This window comes from Hermetia illucens, chromosome 1 (genome assembly GCF_905115235.1).
Source record: "Hermetia illucens chromosome 1, iHerIll2.2.curated.20191125, whole genome shotgun sequence".
NCBI classification, from domain to species: domain Eukaryota; kingdom Metazoa; phylum Arthropoda; class Insecta; order Diptera; family Stratiomyidae; genus Hermetia; species Hermetia illucens.
The window spans coordinates 165,969,648-165,995,207 of record NC_051849.1 but is presented as its reverse complement, the minus strand read 5'-3'; positions in this window follow the sequence as shown (position 1 = coordinate 165,995,207).

Genomic DNA, 25,560 nt, shown 5'->3' with positions numbered 1-25,560 from the left:
AATTGATTGTGATTCCAAATGTATAGTGTGAACCGTCATGCACCGAATTTTTTTTAGATGAGGCGCATCATCCTCTTCAAGTCCTGCAGATTGAGCGCACAACAATCAGCAGAAATCTAATAGTTATTCAATCCGAAAGAGGCAATTTTGACCAATGTATGTGTATAACTTTGTTAAGAATAGTAGTTTTTGAGAGCCCTTGCACTTCCCTATTTGCAAGTAATTTTAAAATTAATATCTCATCTCATTAATTTTCAAAGGAAAGTACACCTATTGACAGAGTCAAGAGCATTGATGATGTTGAAACGTTTAATTGGCAAAACTTCACGCACTTTCCTCAAAATAGTCCAATTGACACGTGTAAAATGCACGAAGCGCTCTTCTTGGGAAATATGCAAGGCTAAAGACAATACACCACGCTTCTAGAACTGCGGTCAAACAGGACATCCTGCCAGCTACAGCGGATGTCTGCCATATATCGACATGGATGACACAAACGAAGCTGGCCAAATGAAAGAAATAAGCAAAATGACAGAAGCCAAGCAAATATTGACGGAAACTTTGGTCCAGCAGGAAGTATATTAAGCGGAAGCCGCGATCCCTTCTTAAAATTTTAGCCAAACCTATTTCTACTAGTTTCCCTCCACCTGGAAAGTAGCCAAAATAGTTATCACTGGGAAAAACCTCGGAAAGCTTTTTGAAAGAATCTGGATATTTGGCTTGGTGTGGGACCTCAAATACATATATTAACCGAATTTAACATAGCAGAGTAACTCTATTCCTAACTTGTTTGTTTCTTTCCTTGATTCCATCATTTTATTTCAATTTTACTAAAAATAAGATTGGTAGCCAAGCACCCTTGCGGATTTTGAGCAGTCTACTGATCACATCGAATATTGTTCAGAAACGTAGAACTCGTTTAAGTATATATATTTAATATGGTAGTATGGTATTCTGAGTACCTAGTTGCTGTGTGATAGATGATCTTTGAAATCTGCGGTGCCTTAGTCAGATAGGATTTACCGAGCGGATCACTAATAGTAGTGTTAGTAGCATTCGCAACTGCTATTATCAAAACTTTGGAACAGAATTCCCAAAAATGACAGGAGCGCTAGGTACTGTAGATTTTTAAAAACATAACATACATTTCCATAGATACTGCAAATGTAATCCTGCGGAAAACAGGAGGACATGCTAAATTTTCTTTTTTTTTCGAGAAGGGTTAGTGAAAGCGTTTACGCACAGTGTTGGACTCCCGCAACGGTACCGCCGTCGGACTGTCAACTAAACACCTCCCCGTCATCAGAGAACTAACGTGGAACCCTGTGACACATTACTTTTGGGCTAGCCTTCCCCTCTATACAACAAGAAGGACCCGAAACTATTGCGCAACTCGGCACCATCTGCCAGGGCCCCCCAGTATCTCTCTGACAACGTTGTCACCAGGGAGCTTTTCTGTGCTTCAACTAAGTTGCTGACGAAACTCATCCACCTTTCGTACGAGAAAAGATATGATCGGCTTCGTCCGCGACTCCATTCCAGAACACGAAATTAGAAGATCGCGCCATCCCAATCTTGTGCAGATAAAAATGAAAAAATACACACCCACTTAGAATTCGGGTAAGGAAATAGTCAATCTAACCACGCTTTCGGTTCAGCCACGGATCAGGGTCAGTATTCTCTTTCTAGTCAAGATGACCACTTCGGTTTTTTCTAGCGCTCACCCGTCGCATCAATATGCTTTGCGTCTGTTCAATAGTGCATCCAACGAAAAGTGCTCTTCTTACATGTCGGGTATTAGCAGGCTATTGCAAGAAGCGTTCCAGACGTCCGGCTAAACGATGGATCCTTGTGCTACTCTCCACGTGATCTTCAGCATCTCATTGAACAGGAAGCGGTCTGATAATCCCTCAATATCCGCAAGCAACCTCTTTCTCTCTATCCGCACGTAATATCACGTCTCGATTATCCGTCGAGATCGGCAGCTGGGCAATTTCTCGACCATGTCAAGCATACACAGCGATAGATATGCAGACGACAGCTTTGTCGATTAGGGCGAGCCTCACCAGCTTTCTGCGACAAGGAAAAATGCCCTTTTCAGGCATGCGTTGAGCCTCCCGAGCAGCCGGTCTGACGTTAGCGTGACACCAGTTTGCAAACTTCCGCCGGATTACCATCAAGACCTGGCGTCGTCTTACTTTTCATTGCTTCTTCAAGTTCATTTATGGTGAAAAGGGGCCAATCCTCGACGCCTTGTGTCTTGTCGACATCAATCCGTACGGAATATCTGGAGAATAATACCGGTACAATGCAGTTGGTACTAAGTTTGCAGGGTTTCCACAGAGCCCTCATTTCCAGGTTACAAATTTATAGACAAGTTCCCCCCGGGTCCCCCCGAAAATCCGGCATTGCCTCTTTGGGTAAGCGCTAAGAAACGTTATCTCTTAACTCCGAATCCAGACAAAGCTATTCTCTCAATCTTGGGCGAAAGTCCGAAGACGAATGCCGTCTCGAAGCTAGATGACAGCGGTACTTCATTAGTTGAGATGCCATGAAGTCTGGTTATCGTTCCAGTATTCCTCGCTGATTAGGTCAGTGTTTACCTCCGCAGCGAACCAACTCGCGTCCTAGTCCTTCTTAGTTCCGTCCTAAAGATTGGATTGTGTGCAATGCTTTCATCAAACACACCACGATTTTTGCACGTTTTTGTTGCAGGTCTTCGTTTGGTTACTTGACTGCAACTGCGACATGCTACCCTCCTGCCGGGTCCCTGATAAACAGCAGAAGTGTGTCCATAGCCCACATTTATACTCTGTATACTCCTTTTGATTTTTCCGTTATTAAGGAGTTTTAGGATGTTCAGCGATTTCCATCAGCGAGTTTTTGCCTCGACCAATCATAAAAGTGATACCTGTCCGAACAATGGCTACCTGTAGACATTAAGGCTTTATGTCCTCTTTCATTTCGACTTTTCCTGTGGGACAGTCAAAATTTGCGATTTCTAAAGAGCACATAGGCTCTAGAGTGGAAACGATAGCCTTCTCCATTAGCAGCCAACTGACCGAAGACACTTCTGCTCCATTGTCTTCGGGTTCCATCTTGTAACTGAATTCCCTGAAGACTTCTACCAATGTCTTGCCTTTCATCGACTGTTACTGGTTTCTGGTTTGTAGCCTCCTTGTCTTCAGACAGACAGTTTTCTGACACGTGGGGTGTTGATGCCTTTTGTCCTTCTTTGCCTTCTTTTTTGGACCATGGAAACTAAAATACTTCGATAAAATCTCCTCCATGCGCATCTCTTTCTGCTTTCTTCCCACTTCGCTTTGTATTAGGATGTATGCGATCCGCTGCTGTCTATGTTCGCCTGTAGAAGAAAATGCAGTCCATTAGTTCCTCCAGTTTCATCAGCTCGTTCTTGACGATTTTGGTGACGCTCTTCAGGACGAACGTTGCAAGCCGCGTGGGCTTCACTACTGTCGCGTATTTCCTCATGAACTTTTCCACTTCAGCCCTAGCTAGAACAATCAACAGCATTTCCACTTGGTTCGTGTCCGAATCTATCTGCCCAGGTCTAGCGAGTTTGATTGGGCTTTTTCCGGAACACAAAAACCCTGCAGGGCTCTGGAGTTGCCGTCTTGACGTCGGGTCGAGTCTAAGCCCTTCACTGGGCGCTCCGGGAAGCGACGCATTTTCGTACTGCGCCCAAATGCAGTTAATCGTTCCTCCTGGTAATTTTTGCATCGTCATCTTTTGATTTGTTTTATTTTTCTTCTTAATGGAGATTTTTTACCAACGCATCATGTTCAAGGGAGGTGCCGGAATAGTCAGTGATGGATGTACTCCCGGGGACAAAGCCCCTACCTCACTTCTCTGAGGCCTGACCTTCGCTTAGATGATCCTGGAACTCACGGATGGATCAGTGCTCACTCGCGGCAACACGGTCTACTAATGCCATTTTAATGCACACTACCCGACCAAGGCCCCGATGGGGCTCCCTATTCACGTTACGACTACCTTGGCAGAGCTGGGCTCACATCAACCCAACGCGGCTTCGAGGACACCGAGTGTATTCCGAAGTATTATTCGCGGTTCGCTCTTCATCGAGAGGCTTTCTGAACGCTACTACCAAGGACTTAAGTATACTGCCAGCTAGAGGGTCAGAACGGCGACGTCACTCCCCGCATCGTGATCCACGATGAAAATCCTGTGGTACATAAACGAATCCGGGATATTCCAAAGGACGCGGGGTTATTAAGTACAATGGACCACTATGGTCTGCATGCTCAGAAGCTGAGTGTACCCAAGCCAACTTGAATTCTTCCTACAGGCTCTAGTTTAGTTCGGACATACAAGGTAAACCACATCTGCTATAGCATATCCAAATTTGTCTTTATTTTTAAACAAAAAAAAAATTAAAGGAAGCCAACCGTCAGCTACAAAGTTTCTTACTATATCACGTAAAAAGTTTGAGATGACAATCAATAACGGAAATATTGTAGAAATTACAGAAAAATACCACATGTCAACCATGGACGATGGTTTGCATAGATTGAAACAACAATAAGAAAGCTACAATATCTACAGGCCCTGGTATGGCGGCGGCATCAATGACGAATAAGTTTGGATTGAAACTGCGCCTGCGACAATAGAGTACCGGTAACAACTATTGACTCTCGTGTTGATCGCTGGCATGATCTTCTCCGAGATGATGACGATAGGACCATACCAATGATGACCATGCGCTTTGAGGAGTTCAAAATCGTGCAAATGGAAGCTATCAGATTATGTTACTTTAATCGTTTGTTGCTGCTATTCAGAGAGTTTAGGGTGCGGCAAATGTTTTTTCAATTGAAGTGAACGCTTCAACGAAAAGCTGTTTAGTAGGGGAGAGGACAGTATTCTACAGGAAAAACTCTGCTTCTAATTGAATTGTGAGTTTTACTAAGAAGAGGGATCAATCAATACATGACTACATAATTGAAACCTTATTTGAATTGAAGCCGAGAAGAGCTTAAATTTCTGAACCCCTAAAGCTGCTCCAAGAGCTCCCCAAATTTTTGGAGAACCAAGAGAGATTCCTTATACCATCTGTGATTACCATGTTCTTAGATGGTTCTGTTCAGAAGATAGTCAATCCGTTTCTTAAACGTGGAAAATAGGGGAGGATACCTCCCGAATTGTCCTTACCACTCTTTAGCTTCCTCCAACCAAAAATGCTTCGCTTTCCTCTACTTCTTGTCTTACTAAGTATTGAATAAAAGCCCTCAAGCCTCCACAATGCCTGCCATGACGAGGGGATCACCATAGAATTGGATCCAGCAGAGTGCACACCGAAAATATCATGGGGATCGCGCGACCGATTTGTAAACATGACATGATCACATTGTTTATTGATCGATCGATTAGTTCGGCATTTTTTCTCTGTTGTTGATCTTTGTTGATCTGTTTCGATCTTGCATGATTTGATTGATATTCAATTTCTCCATTTCATCTTGACTGTTCATAGCTTTGGGCGTACGTCAGCCCGTTACCGAATACTGCTCACATTTGGACAATTGATTTGTTAAACATTAGAAGGAGATACACACAGGTTGTGTACCATTGAAAAAGTGATCGATTTGGTATTGTATTCCCAGATGCTAATGTATTTTGAGGTTGCGCTCATTGTAATCACAGTCAACGGCATTCACAAGCTATTTAAATGGGTCAGTCTAAGATCGTGTGGAGATTAGTTGATTGGAAGACAACAGTAAGATGTAATTGACATGGGTCCAATATTTTTTTCTCTCATATTGAAAAGTAAAGTGGAAAAAAGCTTGCAACCTGACTGAGGCATTGTCATTGTATAATCGCAACAAAGGAGAGAATCAGCCCTGTAATCGCAATCAATTAAAAATATATTAATAGGAACTGCAAACACGTTATAAAGTTGTTACAAATATTAGGTAGAATTATCGCCATTGTACAGTTAAAACATTACAACTGACTTTCTCAGGACTTCCTGATAAATCTATATTTCTTTTCAGCCGTTCTTGGTAATGGCACTCTGAGATGAATCAGTGGCGAAGGTTGCTCGGAGAATGGAATCCAATACCACACCCACTGATACCGCTTTAAACTTTCTCTTTCTCAGCCAATCGTTAAGTGTCCAGACTGATCATCATTACCCACAATTGATCATCATCATGATCTACCACTGTTGTTCTCTTTTGGCCTACCTAAGTAAGGAATTCCAGATATCTCCGTTTTGCGCCGAGGTTCATCAATCGATATCCCTAACAGTTACCTTGCGTTCTTGCCTCAAGCAGGATATGCCACTACTTCTTTTTCTACCATAGATATTGCTTCTATGGACTTTCCGAGCAAGATCATCCTCAAATATATGGATTAAAGACTAGTGTGTTGCTCTCATTGAACAGCATAGACAAAATATTAGCCGCAAACAAGCTCTTGTTGATGTTGGTGTTGAAGAAAAAGGAAAAGCGCGATGAGCAAGATCCATTTAGCCACGGTGTATATTAGGGTGTTTGAAATAATGGCATGGTCCACTGAAATTCTTAACATACGAGCAAGGCAGCGTGGAGATAACAAGATGAAATAACCATTTTGAACTTCCAATTTCCCTGAGGTTTTATTTCGATGTTGCAAGTGACATTTCGCACTATCATATATCGCTCAAGTAATAAATAATATCCTGCGTAGAGCATTCCTGATACACTCCCATTTAAAACCTACTCGGAGTCGCTGACGAACAGCTGAGGCGCAGATCTGAACCGCGCATACTGCCCCAAAATGATCCGTAGGGTGATTCAATGCAGGTGAATCCAGTGCGAAAACCAGCCTGCTCACTTTCGAGTTGTTTTCTGATATGTTCCAGGATAATTTTAGTTATTACCTTTGCGGCGACAGGAACACTCCATACGGATACCATTTTATAATAATAATAATAATATAATAATAACTCCGCCGAAGCCGGTCCCAAGCCCGGTTGTGAAAGGAGGAGGGATGGATAGCTTCAGTCTGAATGGCTGTACGCCACCGCAGCGTCTCAGGGGGTAGGTGAGGAAAGTGCAGGAACGTTGCAGTCTTGCAGATTACTCACTATGGAAGCTATCTCAACACCTGGCAGCTAGGGATAAAATGCACCACCAAAAATGATAAGAAGGAGAAATTTAAGGTCCGGTACGGATAACCGGCGGGAGTCGTCTGACTTGGTGACTGGGTCGGGCTCTCGTAATGGACAGCACGGCGTCGAAACCGCTAGTCGTGGGGCGGTTCGACGTCTAGGCGCCACGACGACCAGGAGCACAGCTCCGCCTGCTGCAGCTGTTTCGCCACAATCTGTGGCGACCACTTCAGCAGATTCGCGTAGGAAGCGGATGAAATGGACTGAAGAAATGAACCTCTTCATCATCCGCTCCTACTACGAAATAACGGCGGGGGCGGGTATAACATCTTACCGCCCCTTGTTGCACCAGAGATTCGTCGAGCGTTTCCCGCAATTCGCGCACGTGACTGTGCAACGAGTCGCAGACCAGTACCGCTTCATCACTTGCAGTGACACAATCCCGGCCACCATCAGGGAACGTGTTCGACTTGAAGTCATCGGGGAAACTGGTGACCGAGAGTCGATGGGGGCAGAGGCGGCGGCATCAACAACACCACGCCGCACTGCAGGCAACAGGTTCAGTACTCGCCGAAGCACTCTTCTCCACCGTCCAGCTGAGGTTTCCGCTGAAGTTCGGGACGAATTCCAAAGAGCGTGTATAGAATTCTCGGATATGGATCCTTTGCATAGACCAGGTATTCCCAGGCTCTATGCATCTCCAGCAACTCCGGGAATTCTATCTCAAACCAATGATGAGATTGCATCTCGACTGTGTGCTGATATGTCGCTGCTGCAACTACAATCACTTGTGTATTGTGGTGCAGTTGCGGCTATCAGATTGCACGGTCAGAAGATTCGCTTTCGCGTTATTGGTTTGAGTGACAAAAGAGATCCACCATGGAAAATTCGTCAGGAACGTCGGCGGGACTCACTAAGGCAGGACATTGCTAGACTGATTCAGATCAGCACTGGCAATGCCAGCCGACGGGTGAGAAATAAAGTGCAGAGGGTTTACCGGAACTATGCCATCCCCTGTGAGACACCCGTAGTTGAAATTCTGGACACACTAAAACAGAAACTTTCTGTCATATGCAGTCGGTTACGACGGTATGGCGAAAGTTATTCCAGACGTGTCCAGAATGCAACATACGCGAGGAACCAGCGGAGCTTTTTCAGATCTCTCAACGAATCCCAACAGAGCGCCCAGACAATACAGTTCTCGTTGACGGAAGCGAAAGAGTATTGGGGTGGACTTTGGGGGTTACCTGCCCAGCATGCTGAGCATGCTGAGTGGATCACCGCCGAAGGCACCCGCCATGCCAATACACCTGGCATGAATTTCGCGGATGTTACCGAAGAGGAAGTTCGACGAGCTATAAACATCTCGAAGAACTGGAGGGGCCCAGGTCTGGATCGGGTGCAGAATTTCTGGTATAAGAAATTTACCAGCGTACACAGTCGGTTGGCACGCAGTATAAATGAGGTCATGAGTCGGCCGGAGGAATTTCCACCCTTCCTCACTGCGGGGATTACCTACCTTATCCCTAAGAAGGACACGGTGCAGGACCCCGCAGACACAAGACCGATCACTTGCTTACCAACCCTCTACAAATTCATCACGTCCATTATTAGTGGAAGGATCAATGCGCACCTCGAGACCAACAACATTCTGTCCGAGGAGCAGAAGGGCTGCCGAGTTGGGTTAAGGGGTTGCAAAGAGCAACTCATTATCGACTCGGTAGTTGTAGGACAAGCAACTAGAGGCCAAAGAAACCTCTTCAGTTGCTATATCGATTATGCCAAGGCTTTTGATAGCGTTCCGCATACCTGGCTAATCGACATCCTACATCTGTATCACATTGATCCGAAACTAATAAAGTTTTTGGCGACAGTCATGGAAAGGTGGCATACCACCTTGTCAGTCCGTACATCTGAGGGTGCTAATACCTCAGAGCCCATCCGTATTCGGAGGGGCATCTTCCAGGGGGATTCATTGAGTCCTCTTTGGTTTTGTATGGCACTGAACCCCCTTTCATGGCTACTGAATGATGCTAGAGGGCATGGTTTTGCAATAAAATATGGCCTACGTGCTAAGTGCGAACTGACACACTTGATGTACCTAGATGACATCAAGCTGTATGCTGGTACTGACAACCATCTTAGAAGTCTGTTGCGAATAATAGACATGTTCAGCCGTGATATTCCGATGGAGTTTGGATTAGACAAATGTCGAATCCAAGCCATTCGCAAAGGTCATCACGAGCCGCATGCCGGACATAGCATTGGTGACCTCCACATCGAAGCTATGACCGAGACAGACTTCTACAAGTACCTAGGAATTCTGCAAGGAACCCATGCTCGAGTTGGTGATCTGAAGGAAGCTCTGCTGTCCGAATTCCTGCGACGTGTGAAGCTGGTGCTGAAATCGCATCTCTCGGGGAAGAATAAAATAAGCGCGTTGAATGTATTCGCCATCCCTTCACTGGCTTATGCATTCGGAATATTGCCGTGGACGAAGACTGACCTGGAAAACGTCCAGCGGCGGATACGGACAACTATGTCCAAATTCCGAATGCATCACCCAAAGTCTGCCGTGGAGCGGATGAACCTGCCTCGTGACATCGGAGGTAGGGGCGTGGTTGACGTGGCGGCACAACATCATCGCCAAGTCGACTCGCTGTCCGCTTATTTTTACAGCAAAGAGCAGGCGAGTCCCTTGCATGCGGCTGTCTGTAAGGCAGACTGTGGACTGACTCCACTTAACTTGAAGGATCGATCTTTCAATCCTCTGAGTGGGGTGAAGTCGGACCAGGAGCGGATCGAGGAATGGAAGTCGAAGGCAATGCACGGTAAACACGTGAATTGTCTTTGGCAGCCATTTGTCGATTTGCATCTGTCGAACAGGTGGCTGTGTGCTGGGGAGCTCTTTGCTGAGACGGAGGGCTTCATGTGTGCCATTCAGGATGGCGTGGTCGCCACCCGAGTTTATAAAAAGCTCATCATGAAAGAACGGGTGGAGAACGACCAGTGCAGAATGTGTGGTTCGGCGTTAGAGACGTTGGACCATCTCATTTCTGGCTGTACTGTTATGGCACCGGTGCAGTACATCACCAGGCATAATGCTGTATGTAAGGTTATCCATCAAAACCTTGGATACAAGCATGGGCTGATCACGGGGACATGTCCGGTTTACCGATACGAGCCGCAAGCAGTACTTGATAGTTCTGCTTACAGCATGTATTGGGACCGGCAAGTTCTGACTGATCGCCATACCGCACACAACAAGCCTGACGTACTGCTAGTTGACAAGACGGGTCGCTCCGCGTATATTATTGATGTTGCTATCCCCCATAATAGCAATATTGAACGGAAATACGTGAAGAAGGTGAACTATGAGCCATTGGCTCGGGAAATCAAAGAAATTTGGCGTCTCGAGCGGGTGGTTGTAGTTCCCATAATATTGTCAGCTACAGGTATTGTACCTAAATCCCTCACGGCTTCCCTTGATGTCCTGGGACTTTCGCACAGTCTGGTTCAAACCATGCAGAAGTACACCATTCTGCATACGTGCTCGATGTTGCGGGGGGTACTCGACGGATTTTCCCACTGACCTACCACAAGCCACCACCACCAGTGCCCCTTTAGTTTTTAAGTAGGTAGGATCGTCCGAGCCTAAATGCTTGGCACTTAGTGCTAGTATTAGGTAAAATCCGGCATCCGCCGAGATTGTGATAACTCGGAAATAATCGTTGGCGCAACAATCCATGTTGGATCAGGGCCTTGAAGTGTGTTAGAGCACTTCATTCAAGACCATAACGGTACACTAGGAGGCAATGTGGTCAGCATTGCGCTCGCCCGAGATTATTACCCTGATTTGACTCAGGTACTCATTCACAGCTGAGTCGACTGGTATCCGATGTTAAATCACGATACAAATCCCACTGCCATCAGCGAGATTTGAACCGCGACCTTCCGTACGACAGCCTTGCGCTCTAACCACTCAGCTATCCGGACACATACCATACCATTTTCCGGAATTTTAATACTCATCGTTTGCTTCTACTCACTGGGAAAAATTTCATCTCTTCTCTTCCCCCATTTAAGTGCATTCACGGCCTAGATGATTCCCCTTTTGTTTGGAGGAGCAGTCCATATCCGTGTGTTACGGTATGTTTCCTCCACCTCTTAAACTGTTCACCGTCGTGGATCAGGAGTCTATCATTGACGTCCCTCACAGAGCAATCGAGAGATTTGCGACCATTTGACAATCCTATCATAATGATACATACGGCAACGGAATCGCAGTTATTTCCGTGGGCTTTTGCTCCCCGAACTAGCTCGATAAGAAATTTCTTTCGCAAAGCTTTATTTCCTGAGATTTTTCACGGCGCTGGAACTTAAGTGCATAACGTTTCCGCTCACTCGCAGCGGTATTAAGAATCATTAATAATAATAATAATAATAATCGTTGTCGCAACAATCCATGTTGGATCAGGGCTTTGAAATGTGTTAGAGCACTTCATTCAAGACCGAAACGATACACTACAGTACACTGTAGGAGGCAATGTGGTGACCATTGCGCTCGCCCGAGATTGTTACCCTGATTTGACTCAGGTACTCATTCACAGCTGAGTCGACTGGTATCCGACGTCAAGTCACGATATAAATCCCACTGCCACCAGCGAGATTTGAACCGCGGCCTTCCGTATTATAACCCAGTGCTCTAACCACTGAGCTATTCGGACACGAAGAATCATTAGTTTCCTATATTCCTTGATCCAACCCCATGTCCTTCTAATCAGTTAGAACTTAAGGCGTCCTTTCGGAATATGGCCAACAACTTCATTTGCACCGGAGAGACTGATGGTGGTAATAAGACAATTTTCCCACTGGCGAACGGCAGCCGGTTCCCGTAGGTGAACCGTGTTATGCCTTGGGGGTTAAAGCTACCACCCGTACCAGAAGATGCGAACACGATATGCCAGCGAAGGTAAGTGACCATCAAGTGATCGGTCCGAGGCCAATATCAGCGGATCCAGAAGAATACATTTAAATCTATCGCTTATCGCGTTATGGCCAATCTGACTAAATGTACGTTGTCGGTCAGTTGAGACCAAACTGTCCCTGTGTAGACGGGTAAAATTCTATGGCACGTTTTTCTCTCGAACGCAGTTTTTCTGTCTAAGAACCCAAGTCTCCGACGAATATAGAAGAACTGCTAAGATCATTAAGGTAGAGTAAGGTCTTTCGAAAGTTGAAATAGGCTCCACTACCTGAAATAGGTTCTACTACATTTTCAACTCTCGATAGGAAAAATTATCAACTGTCTCATAGTCGTAGTCTCCTATTTTTGGTGTTATTATTTGACTAGAGTCATAGGATGCTTCTCCTCATTTGGTTCCATATATTTCCATATATTTTGTCTTGCTTTCAATAATGTGCAACCCAAGATCTCTCGCTGATCACCACCGATCTGGATTAAGGTAGTTTGTACATCAGCAGCTTTGATCACCTTTTCCAAGGCCAGGTTAAAAAGCATGCACTACAAGACATTCCCTAATTTGAGACCCTGTTAATAGTGAAAGGTCTCTACAGTGAACCTACTGCTTTTATCTAGCCTCACACATTGATCAAGACCAGGATAATAAGTCTTGTCAATTTGGTCTAGGCATCAAATTCTCTCACGTCCGTATATACTTTTACCCTGCATGGCCCGGTATGCAGCTTTCTTCGGTTCCGTTGCTAACTTATTGACTTTTGTGTAACTGGGGCCAAATACACCGCTGATAACGTTCTTCAGATGGTAGTGAAAATCATTCGATGATGCTTCACCTTCAGGACATCTGGTAGCTGCTACGGAAGGCATTGCTAAACATCGTTTCGCCTATATCCTCACTTGATTGTCAAATAGGATTTCAACTGGTGATGATATAGAAACTCTGGCCTTCACTGAATCTATATTGGCTCCTTTATGTTCTGACATACATGATGGTGTTCGATTAGCAGTTCGTCAATTTTCTTGAAAGTGGCCCCATCTAAAGAGGCCGTTGGATACGTGTGTACCGCTATCCGCGATATTCAGGAACTTCCATGTTTGTTGAATGATCCGCAGTCGTTGCCTTTAGTAATGTGTCTTTAGTGTCTCAATATGAAGGCCTTTTTCGGCCAAATGCAACAGCTTTTCACTAAATGCTGCTACTATATAATAATAATAATAATAATCGTTGGCGCAACAATCCATATTGGATCAGGGCCTTGAAGTGTGTTAGAGCACTTCATTCAAGACCGTAACGGTACACTAGGAGGCAATATGGTCAGAATTGCTCTCGCCCGAGATTATTACCCTGATTTGACTCAGGTACTCATTCACAGCTGAGTCGACTGGTGTCCGACGTCAAATCACGATGCAAATTCCACTGCCACCAGTGAGATTTGAACCGCGACCTTCCGCATGACAGCCTAGTGCTCTAACCACTGAACTATCCGGACACTATATGCTGCCAGATATTACAGAAGATGGGAGAAGGGAGTAATATACCTAGGCTCTAAGTTGTTTGGTTGCCTTCAATTTGCAGATAAATTCCAACCTGGGAAAGGGTTTTCTATCTTTCTCTCTATAACCTTGATGTTATGAAACCTACGGTTCCGAACTAATAAGATCTGCTTCTGTACTTAAGTTCACCTATCCAACATTAATACGTTCTTCTACTTGAAAATTGAGCCATACTATGCAAAAAGTTCAGCTTCAGCATTGCATCGGGGAATAGAGTGACGGTTTCTTTTCTTTCATTGATAAGCACTCTCCACTCGCTTACATTAAAGAAAGGAGAATATTTGAAAAAATCAAAGATCGGATCATATCTAGGTATGTAAAAATAGTTCATGGTAACGGAGTAGCCTCGTAGATTGATTACAAGGCGTAGGTTTCTCTTAGCGTTTTCGTATTAATCATATGTCTATATTCCTCTCCAAAATTTTATTTCATTTTAGGATTTCATGCTTAACGTGGTTTGGAAAAATCTGATCCAATTCTTACGTAGACCGATAACCAGAGTCATAAATAGAAACCCCGGGCTCAGAATAAGAATTGTGCTGACTTCCCTATAATTTCAAAATCAACTTAATTTAAGTCTCTATTCTCAGGTGTCCTCCCCGTGTCTCGACAAACTTGCTACCAACTTAAAATTCTTCGTTCTTTTGTCTAAAAATCAGTACACTGGGTACTCTACTGATAATTGCTGCGGCTCTGTGTAAATTCAATCTTTCATACAATAGATTAGGGCAGAAGTAGTTTCTTGGAAACCAGATCCTGGAGAGATTGGAACGTAACGAAGGTTCAAAACTTTTTTTCTAAAGCCTCAAATAAGGGTTTATTCTTTGAAATATCTTCCAACAAAGACGCAAACCCTTGTATTTAAAACTTAATCACCCAGAGAACGAAGCCTCCCCCCACAAAATAATTTGGCCAAGATCAGTACACAAGACCATATGGAGAAAATCGATTTTCTCGGGGACGGTTATAACGATTCACACCAAATTTGGTAGAAAGGTGGGAACTGTGAACGCTCACGTACTTCGAGGTTAAGGGGGTACATGTAAAAGGGGGTTGTACATTTTTTTCACCAAACATAGTCATGTAGGGTATCAAACGAGGTCTCGATTAGTACTTTCCAAGCCGGTCTTAATTTTGAGATTTGTTGAAAAAGTGGGAAGTGCGAAAGTGATCATTTATTTAACGGACCCATTTTCATAAACTGCCTAACTCAAAAATCAAAAATTAATAGGCTGCCACTAGATGGTGCCTAGGCTCCAAAATACCCTCCATTGATACCTGTTCCGATAAAGTTAATAATAGTATTATATTATAATTTTTAGTAATTGACTGCATAACCCCCCTTAAATTCATCCTAGCAGCAATATAAACTATAACATAGAGCTTGATCGTACCAAGTTTGGTGCAAATCGCACTATTCCTAACAGAGTTATAATAGGTCAAAGTTGTCAATTAAAGACTGAATGTCAATATCATCCGAAAGAAGATATTCTCACATAATATATGCATATATTACGTGACACGTACTAATACGGCAAATGTACACTCAAATGCCTTTATTATACACAAAACCTTTCATACATGAAGGGTCCAGCTTCCAGTTTCCCGACTTTTTATTATTATTCTGTTAAGGGAAAGTCGCACCGCGTCCTTGAAGAACTATTCTGCCCCTTTTACTGGTTATAGTGTATCTATTGATCATAGTATCTTAAGCAGGCCTGTAACCGTTAGGAACTTTAGTATGTTCCCCACTTCCAGAAGTTTCAGCTTTGCATCTGGTATTAAGTGTTCTCCCAGATGTATCGACCTACTTTGCACAAGTGCCAGACACTGTCCCAGGACGTGTGTAGAGGTTTCCTCCTCACTGCAGGCAGTATCCGTAGATATCCCTAGCTTCCCTAGGTGATAGTCCAGCCGACAATGACCAGTGAGAATTCCCACTATGATTTGGAGGTTCTTTTTGGTGAGGTTTAAGCAATCCTTTGTGCGCATGGGTTCGTATCCCCCAATAAGCACCCTGGACTGCTCCATCCCTGGTAGGCCCGCCCAGTATAGTTCCCTCAACCGTTCCTCTTCATTTCTTAAAGTGATAGCCATGAAACCGTTTCCGATTCCACAGAAGGGTTCTGGCCCGTGTAAAGGCATCCCTGCTCCGTTCTTGGCTAGTTCGTGCGCTGCCTCGCTGCCTTCCAACCCAGCATGGCCTGGAACCCAAAGTATCCAGACCTTGTTGGACGAGCAGAGTGTATTCAGTTTCTTAAGGCATTCCCATACCCGTTTAGAGTTCACCTGGTTGGACCTAAGTGCCTTGATCATTGCTTGGCTATCGGTGAAAATAGCTATGTTTTGCCACTTGTAGTTCCTTACCAGATTAAAGGAGGCATATTTGTCTATGTCGTATATTTCCGTCTGGAATATGCTGGTGTACCTGTCCATTGGCTCAAAGTACGTTTTCCTTGGACCAATGACACCGGCACCCGCTCCCTTTGCTGTGAGGGATCCGTCAGTGCACCAAGTAATCAGTTGCTGGTTTAGCCCGTATGTCGCTGTTTAGTTCTATCTTTTTCAAGTAGTTGTTCAACTTTCTTCCCGGACGGGCGACAGAGCAGTGACTTGTTTTCCGAAGTTAACAAATGCACTGTACTTATGTCAAAGTTGTTTCATGTTTCTCGAGTGAAAGTGGCTAAAAAGCATAATATCGCAAATTTTGTATGAAAAATCCTTCTTGCAGAAAGAGAGAGTCAAATGGCTGATTCGTTCTTTTCTCCAAAACTCCGAGAACCTGAAGTATATACTTTATTTAAATAGAGGGGTAATAGGTAGACCCGCATAATTTTCACCCCGGATCCGGACTTCCTCTCTACGACCTTATGAACTCCTATTTAAAATCTTAATAAAATCCTTCAGGCTCTGTCTCACTTTATTAAATGGAAAGATTTGACTCTGCTCTTCGAAACGTTTTCGAATGTTATAATTCGTAGTTGAAACATGTTTGCATGTTCATAATTAGAACAACCAACCCTTTGACCACACTACGGTTAATATTCTTCCAGGATATAGGTGAGGTATCATTTTGTGATATTTGATTTGATGGAACGATAATCCTTTTTCTTAAATTCTGTTCAAGATATTATATCACTGAATCGGAAGCAAAGTCATTATCTGATTTTCAAACAACTATCATCATTAAAAATAAATGTTGCACTTTCCGCCATGTCGGAACAATGAAAAATACATTCCCCATTATTTTTCTCAACTGTTATAACAATTTCAACCTCGTACAGCACACGTTTCCCAACTTTTTCCGCTCTTCCAACTAAGTAAATAACTTCCGGGAAAGCTAAAACTTTTACCTCAACTATACGCTCTCAATGCAGCGTCCCAATATAAAAAGAAAGTTGTTTCCTTTTTATCGTTGCTGCTATTTCCTCTCCCGCTTGTTATTTATTTTGCCAACTAGGGAGAAAAGTTGTAACAGATTTTCCTGATTTTTCTCAAATTGAACCAATTTGTGTTGTGTTGCAGATGACTGCATGCTCATGGTTTCGTAACACGTAGCAATCATACGCGCTGAACTGGAAGGATGCTGTGTGTATCCTGTGCAACCTATGGAGCTTGTTAAAGGGTAAAAATGGGTGTACTGATGACGTTTCGTGGAAGTGCTGTTAGTGAAGGAATCGGGAGGAAATTTGTTTATTTGCTTTCCATTCTGGGCGCTAAAATTATTATATAAATCCGTCAATGAAGATAATAAAGAATGAAATATTTGAAGCGAAAGAAAGATATTCTTCCCATGCTTTTATTAAGTACGGAATAAAATAACCTGCAATCGGTCTTTGCTTTATCTCACTGACGACACGTTTGTTCTAAGTCTTAAGCTTAGGAATTGTTTAGTCATATATATATGCACTTGAGATAAGAAAGGAAAAATAATTGGTCCAATAAAACGGCTGTTTCATGCCACTGTCATCCAAATCCATAATGTCAAGTTGATGCCACAGGAACTCATTTTCAAAGAAAGAAATCCAAATTACCCAGGATTTGAACTCCAAATTCCGCAATTATGTTTATTAACGATTTTATGGAATAAGGGTGATTAGGGGATTATTTTGTTTCGGTTAAATAATTCATCTAGAAATGCCGATGAACATTGGGTCAGCATCAAAAGTGCAATTATCTGGAGTCAACGCATTGCCGGTCGTAACTTGAAACAATTTCATCGAAACTCATTAGTAGACTTGTGGACAATTTAGAATTGCAACTTTAAAAATGGCAATTGAAATGAATTAGTGTGTTCGTGGTTTTGCTGAAAATTTCGACAACAACCGCAAGATTTTTATTTTAGAATGTGTCGACAATTTAGCTCCCTTATTTCGCGATTAGTCGTTAAATTAGACTTTCATTGAAATAGTAATTGTCAAAAAAATGTTGGAAATTATTTATTTACTCGAATCTTTTCGATAAGTTAATTTTAAAATTAATCCCCGTAATTAGATTTCAAATTTTTTGGATTTCCCCACCACGTAGTTTTGCATAACTAATCAATTTCTGTCTTGAGTAACAGTAAAGAGAAAGTTTTCTAGCCTTCATATATCTTGCAGTTTCTGTTCAGATTTTTGTAGATATTTAAGATGCCAGAAACCAGAGACGAACTTAGCAATTTTGCTTTGCCTGAAGGATATGCTTCTGTTAAAGATGGTGCTGGAAGTACCATTTCATGTTTAGCATATATTCGAATTATATTAGTAGGTATACTTGGGTTAAACATTTGAAATACTGAGACCAACAATAAAGTTTGCGATCCTAACTTAGTCAATATTGACTGGATTCCTGATATTTTCGGTTATCACCCGCCGAGAATACTATTCAAAACTTACAAATTGGGAAATTGATGTAGGTGGTACTTAAGGGGGTTACCCTGTGTAAAGGGCGTTTTTTTTGGATTTTTTTAGAATTTTTTTGTGAGGAACTGGATAAAGATACAAATGCGAGTTTTTCACCATAGATTTATTAATATCTTGAGCGTGCATAGTAATTTTTCCACCCCGACTGCATAGTTCATTATTGAAATACAGAGCAATTCATACGCCCATCTCCAAGAAAGGTATTTTTCTGCCGCCACGCCAGAGGGCGATGTGATCATCTTTAAAAAAAAAGTAAACGGCATTTTAACGTACGTACTTAACTACAGTCCGCAAACCAGGATTATTAAAAAATATTAAAAACTAAATTTTTGGTGCCTTGTTAAACTTTTTTTTTGTGAATTTTGGTGTTTTTTTGCGGCTTCTTCAATGAATAAAAAAAAACTACTGAATGAATGAATGAACTTAAGTGTCCGGGTAGCTGAGTGGTTAGAGCACTAGGCTACCGTACGGAAGGTCGCGGTTCAAATCTCACTGGTGACAGTGGGATTTGTATCGTGATTTGACGTCGGACACCAGTCGACTCAGCTGTGAATGAGTACCTGAGTCAAATCAGGGTAATAATCTCGGGCGAGCGCAATGCTGACCACATTGCCTCCTACAGTCTACTGTAGTGTACCGTTACGGTCTTGAATGAAGTGCTCTAACACACTTCAAGGCCTAGATCCAATATGGATTGTTGCGCCAACGATTATTATTATTATTACTGAATGAATCCTAATTGTCCTAGTTTGCGGACCGTCGAAGTATATTCTGAATAAGTTTAAGTTAATTTTGGGCTATGATTGTAGCCGATTTTCAATAGGCACTTTTGAGAAAAACGAATTTAAAAAGTAGAATGCGATTTTTAGCCATAAAATCTTAATTGGCCATTAATCGGCTATACCTAGTCCATGAACCTTAGGTTCCTTCAAGAAACACATGTACAGCCTTGGCTTCAATTCTTGTCCTTTTAGCGAAGTCATTCGAACGTCATTCGGACCGATGTTACTTATCACGCGTTTAACACTATAATTTCCGAACGACTCCGAATATCAAAAAAATCACTTTGCTCATATATTGTAAACTATATCTAAATACAATTGATGTCAAAAAAATTCGATTTCGCAGGTCCGACACATGGGATGACCCCCTTAAGAAATAGAACAGGATCGCAAGAAATTCGGAATGTAACAAAACCAATGTTCTGAGATCTGCCCAATATAGAACTCACTACGGCTAAGACCCTGAATATAGTACAACTGAACGCTGTGATAGAATACCATTAGGACTAAAGGAAAGTCCAGTATCAGTATTTTTGTTTAATTATGATAAATTTTTCTTCAAGGTTTCTCTCTTTGGATATATCTATGCATCAATTTTGATGTCGAAATGTTGCGAAGGCACAACAAGATAAACAGAGATGCATAGAAGACAAAGGAAAAAACCTAAAATTTGTTTGACAGTGATCAATAAATTTCCCTGGGTTGCCATACATTCTTTTGTAGTCAAGGATCCTGCTTAACACTTTCCGAAGCCGATATTAGTTTTGACATTGGATGTAAAGGGAGGGGTGCGAGCGTCCGAAAAGGATTAATTTCCTTAAGGCCTATACGTATAATATCTTTCCGAGTTGTCATAATCTGGGCAGATGCCGTAATTTATCTAATACCACCACTAAGTGCCAAACGTTTAGACTCGGACGATCCTACCTACTTAATTGATAATAAGGCGCTGGCAGTGGTGGCCGGGGGTAGGTTAGTGGAGCATCGAGCACCTTTGTACAATGGTGTACTTCTTCATGGTTTGAACGAGACCGTGTGAGTGTCCCAGAACATCAAAGGAACCCGTGAGGGATTTGAGTACAACACCTGTAGCTGACAATGTTACGAGAAGTCTAACTTCTTTCTCGAGACGCCAAACGAATCAACGATCTTCGAGCCAGTAGCTGATACTTCACCTTCTTCTCCACGTATTTTCGTTCAATGTTGCTATTATGGGGGATAGAAAAATCAATAATATACGCGGAGCAACCCGTCTTGTTAACAGCACATGAGGCTTGTTGTATAGTATGTGGCGATCAGTTAGAACTTAGCGATCCTAATACATGCTGTAAGTAGAACTATCAAGTGCCGCTTGCGGCTCGTTCGTGTATTACAGCGGTGCCATTACAGTGCAGCCGGAAATGAGGTGGTCCAACATTACGAACGCCGAACCACATATTCAGTACTGTTCGTTCTCCACCCGCACTTTCATGATGAGCTTTTTATAACCTCGAGGGTGAACACGCCGTCCTAATGGCACACATAAATCCCTACGTCTTTACAAAAAGCCTTCAGCACACAGCTATTTTGTCGACACATAGCTACCAAAGACAATCCTCGTGTTTACAGTGCATTCCCTTCAACTTTCATTCATCGATCCCCTCTTGGGCTGACTTCATCCCACTGAGAAGATTGAAAGATCAATCCTTCAAGTTAAGTGGAGCCAGTCCACAGTCTGCCTTACAAACAGCTGCATGCAAGTAGCTTGCCTGTTATTTGATGTAGAAATAAGCGACTCGACTTGGCGATGATGATGTGCCACCGCGTCAACCACGAATCTGCCTCCAATGTCTCCAGGCTCTACGGTAGAGTTTGGTTGGTGCATTCGAAATTTTCACAGTCCGTGTCCACCGCTGGCCGGTTTTCAGATCGGTTTTCGGGATAACGAATGCATTCAATGCGCTTATTTAATTCTTCCCCGAGAGATGCGATTTCAACACCAGCTTTAAACGTCGCAGGAATTCGGACAGTAGAGCATCCTGCATATCACCAACTAGAGCATGGGTTTCTTGCAAGAATTTTTAAGTAGCTGTAAGAGTCTATCTCGACCATAGCTTGGATGCGAGGTCACCAAATCTAGGTCCAGCATGCGGATCGCATACTAATATTTCTTATTAGTATATTTTTCAGAAATTGACTAGAAACCTCCTTTGAGTTTATCCTAAAATCATTAAGTTTTGGTATAGGTATTTGGTAGTATAGGGTATAATATAGAACAGAACACTACCAAATTTAGTGGAAATCGAGCCATTACTAATACACTTATAATAGTCTCTTTTGTTTTGTCTCTTTTGTGCAAATTTATTGAAATCTAAGACTTTAAGCATCAGGATCACACACTGGAGTGAGCAGTCTTACAAACTAAATGCTTAACCATTAAGCGATAAGTACAAATGACCACTGAAATATTCTTATATAAGAAATACACAAAACCTTTCTTGATTTATTTGAGGTTACGAATATGACATTGCTCCACTATGTGTGGTCCCATATTTAATCGACTGTTTTTTGGGACGCTTTACTCGCATATATCATAGAATGACATATGGAGCCGCACATAGTCGAACGGTGAAATTCTATCATAAACTATATAATCATATATACAAACTATCATCAATAGAGAGAGGCAATTTATAGATTCTCAGAGTACCATATAATTGCAATCAAATAAAGGTCTGTCGATCTTTCTCCGGTGATACACTCTTTCCGGCGACGCTCGTCCAAACCAAACATACACGGTCAGGTAGACCTGCCAGCTGCCCTTGAATAGCCAATAGGCCCACCGCCTGTTGGACTGAGAACACCATCCGCGTATCGGCAAACCGAGCAATCAGTTTAACTCTAGCCATGAAAGTGTCTCTCTTCTCCCTCACTAATGACGTGTGCAGCGACCGTCGACAGTACGCATCAACGTATAAATTTACCGGTTGGCTTTATGCTATTTGCGGCCGGCCAGATGGTCGAACCATTTTTCAATCAATCACCGGCCGCTTGAACAGTCCGAGTCGTCCGGCAACTACGGACAAATATAGCGGATTGTTCAGGCGTATCTTTAATACCAAGTTCCCTATAAAGTGTCAGTCTCCTACGGAGAAATGCCAAAATCTTAAATATGAAACTTCTGCGTCAATCGCAACAGGAAAAACTAAGAATGGTAACAGGGGCACCGTATGTAATAAGTATACTAGGTTGTTAATCATCTGGGTTGAGAATTATCAACTGGGAGAACTTGTCTCCTTAGGATATTTAAGTTCGCCAAATATGGGAATTAATTTACCATTCCGAAAAGACGAAAGTCGAGAAGACTGAAAATAATATGAGTGCTTGGTAGCTTGGTAGTGCATGCTTGATTTTATTTCAGTATTTCCACCTTGTCGATTACATGTCCTTCTTTTATTATATATTTCGCCACGGATGATCTTAAATGTTACCTATTCTGGTATCCACCCGTCTGTCTGTCTATCTGTCTCGCCCTTTTCTCAGGAACGGTTATATCGATTGACCCCTAATTTGGTGGAAAGGCATACAGTGAATTGCATCGGTCTATCTTGACTTTAAGGGGGTCTCCACACGTGCAAAAGGGAGGTGTAGTTTTTTTTGTGCCAAATATAGCAAATGAACCCGAAACCCGAACCCGAACCCGAACCGAAAATCTGAAAAAAATCACGAAGTTGCACTATATGGTGCCTAGACTCCGAAATATTCTCCATACCGATATCTGTTCAAATAAAGTCAACAATAGTATATTACTATAATTTTTAGTAATTGGCTGAAAAACCCCCTTTAAGTTCATCTTACAATCATCTTCTTGTATATAAAAATCAATTGCTGTTCGTTAGTCTCGCTAAAACTCGAGAACAGCTGAACGGATTTATCTTATCTTGGTTTTGAAATGTCCGTTTAAAGGTTAGGTCCGAAGGTTTAAAAGGTGAGAAAAATTCGAATAATTCCCCGTAAAACCCTAAAAACAGCACTTTTCTTCTTCCCATATAAACGTTTTTTTCTAAATAAAATTTAGAGTCAATTTGAACTTTATTGATATTCAATAAAGTTCAAGCAGTCACTGTGTTCATCGGACCTCATATTACAGCTATGAAACGGACAAATTTTTTAACGCAACTAGAAATATTTGACAACCAAGTGACAATCTTTTATTTCTTAAAAGACAAAAGACATCAAATGTCTCACAGCTCAGAAAATGTTGTATTGGAAAATAGAATTTCTGTTTTTAGTATTTTTGTTTCTCACCGTTTTAACCTTCTCTGAATTCCCATAAATATTTCAACTAGACTACCTAGACCTAGACTAGATATTAAGTGTTGTTACAACTTAAATTTCTGAACGCAACGATAATATTTGACATTAGATTTGACAACCAACTAATATGTCAATCCATCCTGTTGCACTTTGGAACACGGAAAGAAGTATTACGATATTGCGTTACGATATCTATGAGTGCGCGATAACTTTCTTTACTTTGGCGATCCTTTGTGATAGTGACATTTTTTTTTATATTTTGCGATTGTGACACTTTACTGCTAAGTGAGCGAAAAATTTTCTCACTTTGATTATTTACAATTTACGATGCCGAGGAGAAGACGACCTGACTTAGGTCGTCGCAGTCAATCAAATGTGCGAAGAGCTACCTCACGTGCTAACCGCACTGATGACCAGAGAGAGACAGATCAAGAAAATAGTCGTATTGCTATGTCAGAATTGCGTTATTTAGTGAGTTATAATGAAGTAGACAGGCTTAGAATGCAACGAGTTCGTGCACATCAAACACAACAACAGCAATCACGACATAATGAAATTGATCTAATCCGCAGACGGAATGCTTCACAATATGCTTTTTTAATAAATACAGATTCGTTTTGTTTGTTCGCTTGTTGTCGCTTTGTTTTGTTGTCGCTTCAGTGCAAAATCTAAAACTTTAAAACTTTGAATGTCAATAATAGACGACAGTGTAAATTCTGACCTAATATATGCAGTACATTACGTGTTTGGTCCTAATGGTTGGATGCCCACTCAAATGTTTTTATATAAGCAATGCTTTCATACCTGAGTTCACTTTGTTATAATATTGACGAATTTATATGTTTTGATGACTTTATACACGTTCTAGAATGCCTGAAATTCACGGAAAATGTAAAAGTGTCACCTTTTACAATTTTACTAATAACACTCCTCTCTGATTCTTTTTTAGATTTTTTGGTTGGATAGGTTCTGAGAACGAGACCTGTTGCACTTTTTGGTGGTCACATTTTGCGATCTCACTCCCGCCCTCCCTCAACATCAGATACGAGACCTGTTTCGAAAAGTACTAATTGAGCCCTTTCATTTCACACAGCCACATTCGGTGAAAAAAATTCTGCACCCTCCTTTTGAATGTAAGGGGGAGTCCCGCCCTTAAACTCACCACAAAATGGCGCCATTTGCTGCATGTAAAGGGATCAATAGACCACACGCTCTCAACAACTTTAGTGACAATCAGTCTAGCCGTTTCCGAATAAATCGGGTGTGACAGACACCCAGGCAGACAGACGGACAGTCATCATCAACTCGATTCTAATAAAGTTTTGTTTCACACATTGCTAGTTATTTGAACTCCATAATCTATACTTAAAAGCTTGAAGCTTGGACGCTATATAATCTAAATGACCAGAATAGGGAAGCCGGAATGTGATTTTTTTCAAATTTTTGGGTTAGATAGGTTCTGAGAATGAGACCTGTTACACTTTTTGATGGTCATATTTTGAGCCCTCACCCCCCTATGTTTCCCCCGATATCAAGTATGGAACCAGTTTTGAAAAGTACTAATTGTGATCTTTCATTTGATACCCAACACTTGCTACATGTAAAAGAAACCACTTGCTGCATGTAAAGGGAACATCAGATCACACACTCTTGCCAATTTTCGAGACAATCGGTCAAGCCATTTCCGAAAAAATCTGGTGTGACAGACAGAGAGACAGACAAACAAACACCGATTCGATTCTAATAAGGTTTTGTTTCACACAAAACCTTAAAAAGGGGTAAAAAACCCACAATTTGGATTATCCCCTAAGAACAAAACTATTTATTGTAATTTTAACATATGTATCTTTGCCGAAGGACAAGTGTATTGAATTCAGAAAGCTCGGCGCTTCAAGTATGAAGGGTTTTGTTTGTTTT